The sequence below is a fragment of the Brassica oleracea genome, chromosome C7 (assembly GCF_000695525.1).
Source record: "Brassica oleracea var. oleracea cultivar TO1000 chromosome C7, BOL, whole genome shotgun sequence".
Taxonomy (NCBI): Eukaryota; Viridiplantae; Streptophyta; class Magnoliopsida; order Brassicales; family Brassicaceae; genus Brassica; species Brassica oleracea.
The window spans coordinates 26,765,537-26,775,492 of record NC_027754.1 but is presented as its reverse complement, the minus strand read 5'-3'; positions in this window follow the sequence as shown (position 1 = coordinate 26,775,492).

The window sequence follows — 9,956 nt, the reverse complement described above, 5'->3', positions numbered from 1 at the left end:
CAACAGGTGGTTTAAACTTGAAATGTGTTGGTATCTCAAGTTTGTGTCTTCCTACCACTCGACCACAAAATCCCGGACAATACGATTGTATATTTAAAACCAAAATCAATGTTACAAGACATTCACTAGTGATTTAAGACGACATATTTTATCTGCTTTTGCTCATTAGAATATAGTAGTTACGATAACCTCGATTTAACTATTTGTAACCAATGTAACTTGCAAAGATTTAAGTTAACAAGCCCGTGAATTTTCTATTGGGAAAATTGCTTAAAAAAACTTCAAAGTGGCACTCGTCAACATTGTAAACCTTCAAGTTTTTTACTAACATATATATCACAAAAAAATCTTCATCTTAATTTACATGTTCATCAAGTCAATAAAGCCACGAGAACTATTAAAATGTGATGATATGTCAGCTTTATATTTTAAATAATTAAAAATTAGAAAAAAATAAAATAACTAAAAACAAATCAGAAAATAACTAAAAATCAAAATATATGTCCAAACCCAACCCGAAGCGGGGTCAACCTTTTAACGGATCGTGCGGGTTGGTCTACCGCGGGTTGCTGTGTGTATATATATGTCCAACCCGTCCGTATAGCTAAGCGGTTTTGCGGGCCAACCCGCGGATCTGGGGGCCAACCCGCGGATCTCCACTCATAATATTTAAAATATGCTATGTAGTTTCATGCTATTAATGTCATTTTAGAATAAATGTGCCTTATAAAGAAATAAATTATGGATTTTTTTCAGTAAATGATATGCATAGATGAAAAGCGTTGATTTTCAAAAAGATACAATAAAAAACTATAGAAAAACGAAAGATCACAAATAAATATATTTTACACTACTCTTATATTTTACACATGCGGACATAATCTTCTTATGAATACTTATTAGTTTATGTTTTATTAATTCAAAAACCTGTATAATAAGTTATTATTTATGTTCTCAAAAGTTTAAATAAACATCATATCAAATTTTTTATATATGAAAACATTTTTCATCAAAATATATATATGCTTATTTTTTGGTTGAAATTTTGTAAACACCTACTTATTAGAAATATTTTAGAAATAAAATTATACAAATGTTTTTATATGAATAATATTTAACTATAATTTATTTTCTATCTATTATTTTTAAAGTTTATAGTAGAAAATAGTATTTACAAATAACAACGCAATGTATATAAGAATTAAAATATTTAAGAAAAAAATTATGTTTTCAGTTATTTATAATCTTTACGCTCCATCAAAACTCTTTACTTTAGAAATATTAAATAAAGCAACCCGTTCAAGTAGTCAAACCCTCTGCAAACTAGATTTTAGTTTGGTCCGGGGGACCAGCCCGTTGCAGATTGCGGTTTGTATATATATATTTGTCATGATTCGCTCTGCTACTGGGCTAATTATACATAATCTGTGGGTTGTGGTCCACTTTGACATCTCTTAACCTAGGTGTGAATATGAGAATTAGTTACTTTAGCTTTTTGACATTTTTTTTCTTTCTGAAACAACAAAAATGGGGTTGTAGAAAAATAAATTTAGTTTCAACTGACTTAAGTAATAAACAATTTTTTTTTTGAATAAATGCTAAATTTATTCGTCAAAAAACCTTTGTACATCAAGTGAAACCTTGTTTGAAAAGAGAACCTACTTTTATAACTTTACAGATATCAAAAACTCCTAAATTGCCTAAGTTATTTACAGTTTTGCGCTGAACCAGAACTGTAGCACTTCTTCAAGTCCCTTAACTCTTTTCTCCTGCACCAAACTGAGCTTATTTCGTATAGTAATAAACAATCATCTCACAGCTTACACTGCAAAGCATGTTTATATGGACAAGCCATATAAATCACTGCCACATGAATGGCATCTAAACACGTTTTTCTACTACAGATTAACATTGATCCTCACCACTTTTGGAAGTAGTATAAATCATATGATTTCAAAATATGAATACAATAACAACTACATGACTATAATCAAATCGTTGTTTCTGTATTTAATGAACTGTTTCATAATATTTAACGAATGATAAAAATTGTTTCTTTGTCTCCTTTGTTTTGTTTTCAAAGGATTTGCTCCTGGCTCCTTAAGTTTTTGGAGCAATATTATAAAGTTTAGCTTTGATGAAAGTTGTACAATATGTGGAAATTTTACTTCTGTTATCTTTTTGGTCTGGGGCCGGCTCAAATACAGGGGCGAGCATGGCGACCGCCCACGGCCCAGGAGCAACAGAGATCCATAATGTTTTTTGAGTATTAGAAATTTAAGTGGGAGAACAATTAGTGGTAGAAAAAAAATCAGTGATGTCCATATATAGTGATTTCTCTCTTCAAATAACACATTCCCAAAAATCTCTTTTCCCCACTAAAATTATTTTTCCCCATTAAATTTCATTCCCCATAAACTATTCATATTTTTGTTGTTTTATGAGATCATGCTCTGTTTTATTTGATATTATTTTATTTTCTTAAATAAAACATTTAGTAACTAGGTTTATATTTGAGAAAAATCAGAATTTCATTCTTCAATATGTGTCGCTTCTTTTTAGCATGGGACAATTAGATTGTATCATGCTGAACATTTTAACAAATTTTTGAAAACAAGTGCTAATACAAATTTGAAAATTTAAAATCTGATGGTATAAAAATATTTTCTGTGAGATAACTGTTTTAATACGATTTTAATCACTTCTAATCCCTTATGTAAGCATGATAATATTTTACAAAAAAGATGATTCACAAAAAATAAAAAAGAATTATACTTTAAAATAAATATTTAATTACTATTTGGCTAATATATAATACTCCATCCGTTTCACAAAGATATATTTTCTAGTGTTTTCACACATATTAAGAAAACATATTAAATCACTATATTAAATGTATCGTTTTCTGTAATTTTCAAGTTTCAATAACTTTTAACCAATAGTAATTCAATAAAGTCAATTAATTTTATTGAAGTTTACAATTTTTTTATAGAAAACATAAAACTTCTATTTTTGTGAAACAATTTTTTTAAAATATCTATTTTAGTGAAACGGAAATAATATTATCTAAAACGTTAATATTAAATTATATAATATATTTATAATATTGTGCCCCCAATTAAAAGAATTTCTAGATCCGTCACTGGTTGGAGAATAAAATGTTGCCAAAACACAAAGTAGTAAACGAGAAGAACGACAACAAACAAGATCTAAGGGTTAAGACTAATATTTAAAGAGAGATGCAGTCTATGGATATATTCTGTTTTTGTGGATATTCAAGTGGGCCGAATGCAAATGTCCAAATCCATGTGAGTGTTTATGGACAATATAATTTATTTTTACCAACAGGTGGTTTAAACTTGAAATGTGTTGGTATCTCAAGTTTGTGTCTTTCTACCACTCGACCACAAGATCCCGGGCAATACGATTGTATATTTAAAACCAAAATCTATGTTACAAGACATTCACTAGTGATTTAAGACTACGGGTATGAATGGTGACCGCTAAGAAGGAATGGAACGAGAGGAAACACTGCATTCTTTTTTTTTTCACCATTCACAAGTAACTTTTGATATATAAGGAACACATACAATTCCTCTTCATTCCTCTTTATTTAGGGAATAATAGAAGAAAAATATTCTCTATCAATATTGGCAAGGAACAAAATGGGAAATAAAAAAAAAATGGCAAATCTCTATTAACGTGAGTTGAACTATACAGAAAATTAACATTTTTCTTGACTCTTTTCACGTCTTGCTTCCACTATATATGTGAGAATTATTCTATACACATAACCTAATACAATCAACTAAAGTTCTACAGCAAGAGGTACACACTTTTTTCTTACAATTTTTAAGAGAAAGTTATATGTATATAATACACATTATTAAGATAGAAAATAACATGAATATTTTATGTGTGCCTGTTAGATATCATGTCAAGTTCAAGAAACACTAGCGGATCACAACGTCGTGGACGTCAATCCAGTGGTGAGGCAAGAACCACGACTGATGGCGGAACGACTCGTGAAGGACAGGTATTTATATTTGCACTTTTTTCTTATTAAATCATTGTTGTATTACTATAAAACATGTGAATTAATTATAAGAATACATATATACTTTAGTAACTGTGGAAGGATAAGAATTGTGAAGTTATGCTTGAACTCGTCATTGCGGAGTTAAAAGCCGATGACTACCGTAGTAGAATGCCAGATGTGGCAGCAAGAAAAAGAATTGAAAAAAAATACTTCGAGCTGACAGGTGAAAAGATCTCTTGGGATCCAGAGATAACTAGCAAAATTGGTTACTTGCGTAAACTTTGGAATATTCACAGTCAATTGGTAAAATGCACCGGTGTTGCTGTTGATCCATCTTCTGGACAAATAGATATGGTGGAAACTTGGTGGAGTGATCGGATTGCAGTAATTCTCTACTGTATATCATATATAATTACTTTATTTTAGATATATTTGTTTTATACTAATTTTTATTATTTACAGGAATATGGAGGAACTAAAGGAAGACTAGTTCATGTTTTGCAAAAGAAGCCTTTGCCATTTAAAGATTTGTTGGATCAAATTTTTGGTGAACATGATGTTGATCAAGATGAACGTTATTCACCACATATGCTTGGCCTACAACTCCAGCAAGTTCAACCTACTTTAGATGTTGATGGCATAACAATGGTGTACCAACTGCAAGAAACTCAAACTGCTGAACCAATAGTGGATCTTACTAGTGATCAAGGATGCACCCGATCAATCCGAAGCATGTCGTCACGTCGTCTTGCAAGAAGAAAAACTAGTTTTGAAACACAGGTGGAGAGTGGCAGGTCGAGACTCCAGGTCGAGATGCATTACGTTTTGTGAACCGGAAGGGAACAACAAGCCTTAATGTTTTGGGAATTTGTGATCATGATATGTTATTTACATATTGCTTCGTGGGAATGGCAGGATCAACACATGACTCTAGAGTGCTGGACACCGCTATGCGAGAGGATCCAATGTTTCCTCATCCTCCAGAAGGAAAATATTATCTTGTAGATTCTGGTTATACAAATAGGCGTGGTTATCTAGCTCCATATCGAAAAGAAAGAATAGAAGGTACGCGATATCATCTCCAAGATTTTTTTAATAATGAACCTCCAAAAAACAGCAAGGAAATGTTTAACAGATGGCATGCGTCACTACGTTCAGTTATTGAACGCACATTCGGTGTTTGGAAACAAAAATGGAGGGTTTTAAATGAATTTCCAAGGTATGATATCTCAACGCAAAGAAAGGTTATATTTGAAACAATGGGGCTCCACAACTTTCAATACGATTGTATATTTAAAACCAAAATCAATGTTACAAGACATTCACTAGTGATTTAAGACGACATATTTTATCTGCTTTTGCTCATTAGAATATAGTAGTTACGATAACCTCGATTTAACTATTTGTAACCAATGTAACTTGCAAAGATTTAAGTTAACAAGCCCGTGAATTTTCTATTGGGAAAATTGCTTAAAAAAACTTCAAAGTGGCACTCGTCAACATTGTAAACCTTCAAGTTTTTTACTAACATATATATCACAAAAAAATCTTCATCTTAATTTACATGTTCATCAAGTCAATAAAGCCACGAGAACTATTAAAATGTGATGATATGTCAGCTTTATATTTTAAATAATTAAAAATTAGAAAAAAATAAAATAACTAAAAACAAATCAGAAAATAACTAAAAATCAAAATATATGTCCAAACCCAACCCGAAGCGGGGTCAACCTTTTAACGGATCGTGCGGGTTGGTCTACCGCGGGTTGCTGTGTGTATATATATGTCCAACCCGTCCGTATAGCTAAGCGGTTTTGCGGGCCAACCCGCGGATCTCCACTCATAATATTTAAAATATGCTATGTAGTTTCATGCTATTAATGTCATTTTAGAATAAATGTGCCTTATAAAGAAATAAATTATGGATTTTTTTCAGTAAATGATATGCATAGATGAAAAGCGTTGATTTTCAAAAAGATACAATAAAAAACTATAGAAAAACGAAAGATCACAAATAAATATATTTTACACTACTCTTATATTTTACACATGCGGACATAATCTTCTTATGAATACTTATTAGTTTATGTTTTATTAATTCAAAAACCTGTATAATAAGTTATTATTTATGTTCTCAAAAGTTTAAATAAACATCATATCAAATTTTTTATATATGAAAACATTTTTCATCAAAATATATATATGCTTATTTTTTGGTTGAAATTTTGTAAACACCTACTTATTAGAAATATTTTAGAAATAAAATTATACAAATGTTTTTATATGAATAATATTTAACTATAATTTATTTTCTATCTATTATTTTTAAAGTTTATAGTAGAAAATAGTATTTACAAATAACAACGCAATGTATATAAGAATTAAAATATTTAAGAAAAAAATTATGTTTTCAGTTATTTATAATCTTTACGCTCCATCAAAACTCTTTACTTTAGAAATATTAAATAAAGCAACCCGTTCAAGTAGTCAAACCCTCTGCAAACTAGATTTTAGTTTGGTCCGGGGGACCAGCCCGTTGCAGATTGCGGTTTGTATATATATATTTGTCATGATTCGCTCTGCTACTGGGCTAATTATACATAATCTGTGGGTTGTGGTCCACTTTGACATCTCTTAACCTAGGTGTGAATATGAGAATTAGTTACTTTAGCTTTTTGACATTTTTTTTCTTTCTGAAACAACAAAAATGGGGTTGTAGAAAAATAAATTTAGTTTCAACTGACTTAAGTAATAAACAATTTTTTTTTTGAATAAATGCTAAATTTATTCGTCAAAAAACCTTTGTACATCAAGTGAAACCTTGTTTGAAAAGAGAACCTACTTTTATAACTTTACAGATATCAAAAACTCCTAAATTGCCTAAGTTATTTACAGTTTTGCGCTGAACCAGAACTGTAGCACTTCTTCAAGTCCCTTAACTCTTTTCTCCTGCACCAAACTGAGCTTATTTCGTATAGTAATAAACAATCATCTCACAGCTTACACTGCAAAGCATGTTTATATGGACAAGCCATATAAATCACTGCCACATGAATGGCATCTAAACACGTTTTTCTACTACAGATTAACATTGATCCTCACCACTTTTGGAAGTAGTATAAATCATATGATTTCAAAATATGAATACAATAACAACTACATGACTATAATCAAATCGTTGTTTCTGTATTTAATGAACTGTTTCATAATATTTAACGAATGATAAAAATTGTTTCTTTGTCTCCTTTGTTTTGTTTTCAAAGGATTTGCTCCTGGCTCCTTAAGTTTTTGGAGCAATATTATAAAGTTTAGCTTTGATGAAAGTTGTACAATATGTGGAAATTTTACTTCTGTTATCTTTTTGGTCTGGGGCCGGCTCAAATACAGGGGCGAGCATGGCGACCGCCCACGGCCCAGGAGCAACAGAGATCCATAATGTTTTTTGAGTATTAGAAATTTAAGTGGCAGAACAATTAGAGGTAGAAAAAAAATCAGTGATATCCATATATCGTGATTTCTCTCTTCAAATAACACATTCCCAAAAATCTCTTTTCCCCACTAAAATTATTTTTCCCCATTAAATTTCATTCCCCATAAACTATTCATATTTTTGTTGTTTTATGAGATCATGCTCTGTTTTATTTGATATTATTTTATTTTCTTAAATAAAACATTTAGTAACTAGGTTTATATTTTAGACAAATCAGAATTTCATTCTTCAATACGTGTCGCTTCTTTTTAGCATGGGACAATTAGATTGTATCATGCTGAACATTTTAACAAATTTTTGAAAAGAAGTGCTAATACAAATTTGAAAATTTAAAATCTGATGGTATAAAAACATTTTCTGTGAGATAACTGTTTTAATACGATTTTAATCACTTCTAATCCCTCATGTAAGCATGATAATATTTTACGCATTTTGTTTAATATTGTTTTTGATAAACTATATACAATTTTGGTACGAATAAACAATACTAGTTGAGGGCCTATTTTGAAAATTGCCTGGTTAAACCGGCCCTGTTTTGGTCATGGTGAAGTTTTTCTCTAAGATGTTTTTTAAGGATTATTTGATAAATTATCATATTAAAATATTTTGTATGTGTTAATCATTTAAATTTAATTAGGTACCATATAAAACTGATAAAATAAATGTTTGTGATTTATTTCTTATAAAATAATTGTAAATATATCTCTAAGATGGTGTAATTTTAAGATTATGATTTTTTGTTGGTTGTGTTCTAAATTTTTGCTAATCCACTTAAGATCGCTGGAATATCTTTATAATAAAATTTTATTTTTTTGCTGATTTTAACTCTAGAGTTTTCTCTTAACTCATCAGTGTTGGCCCAATTTTATGAAATATCAGTGAAATTGATGTGTATATTGTTATGAAAGAGTATTAGGGTGTAACTGGTGACCAAAGAATGAAAGAGAATAATGTATTCCTTACAATTCCTAAAAAAATTTACCATTTACAAGGAATTGTTTTTCCTTTGCATTCATTCTCATTTCCTTTATTTTAGAGGAATATTGAACAAATTTATTTCTCACTAAAATCGATAAGGAGTCATTTTCTTTTTTATTCCTCTAATATCATTTTTTTCCTACTTATTCCTAATGTTCCTGTAATGGTCACCAGTTAGACCCTTAGTGTGCGGATTCATGAGATCATATGAAAGAGTAGTTAGTGTGTGTTGGTAATTATGTATAGAAGATATAGGTTAGAATAGTTGCTATTTTTTTCAGAATACAACCAAAAGAAAAGTTGAGAGATGAATCATAACTTTATAAAAAAAAAATATAATTATTGGTGATCTACACCACAGTATATTATGTAACACTACAGTATATGATCAGGTCGTGCTCACCCTTCTAGTAAAAAAGCAAGAGTTTTGGGCTTCTAACTTATAGCGAAATAGATTAATACATACATATTATGAATGATTGCATACATATTATATAGGTTAAGATTGGCGCCTTGCGCGGAATGAACATTGTCTATATAAATTAGTTTACATATTATTATTTATTTTATTTTTTACATATTATGAAATAATATAATGATAAATATATATATTAAATTGTAAATTCAGTAAATACTATGTATATAATTAAATTGGTGCTAGCACATTAATCAAAGTAATTACTCTTGTTTATTTACAATCATTTTATAATAAATAAATCAAAAAAAATATTTATCTGTTTTATATAGTATATAATTAAATTTAAATGATTAACACATATATATATAATATTTTAATATGATAATTTATCAAATAAAGCTTCATACTCATACATTTTTTATGATCATTTGTATTTTTTTTAAATATTGATAACAAAAAATTTAATGTGAGACTTTTGATAGTCTTAGTAATTTATAATTATTTTAAAAATTAATGCAAAATTTTAAATTAAAATACCATGTATTTTATATGGTATATAGTTTAATTTACACAATACTAAATATATATATATATATATATATATGTATTTTTAACCTGAAAATTTATGATCATTTGTATCTTGTATAACAAAAAGTTAAACCACTGATTAAAAAAATTCAATTTGAGAATATTTTTATATTTTTAGTAATTTATAGTTGTTTTACAAAAATTAAAAATATAACATATACGAAAATATATAAATTTTTCTTGGAACTCTTCTTGAGAAATCTTCTAAGTCGAATAGTAAATATAGGCTAGTACATTTTATGTGAAAAGATTTCCCAGGAAGTCTTCTGAACCAAAAATATTTAACTTAATTGGATTTTTTGTCTCCTTATATAAATCGTTTTTACGCATTCTCTCTCTCTTCATCTCAAATGGCTGCAACAAAAAATGTAATGTTTCCCACTATAAAACTCTCCAACCTGATATTCCGTGTTTTTAACGGTTTTAAACTCGTTTTGGAGCAA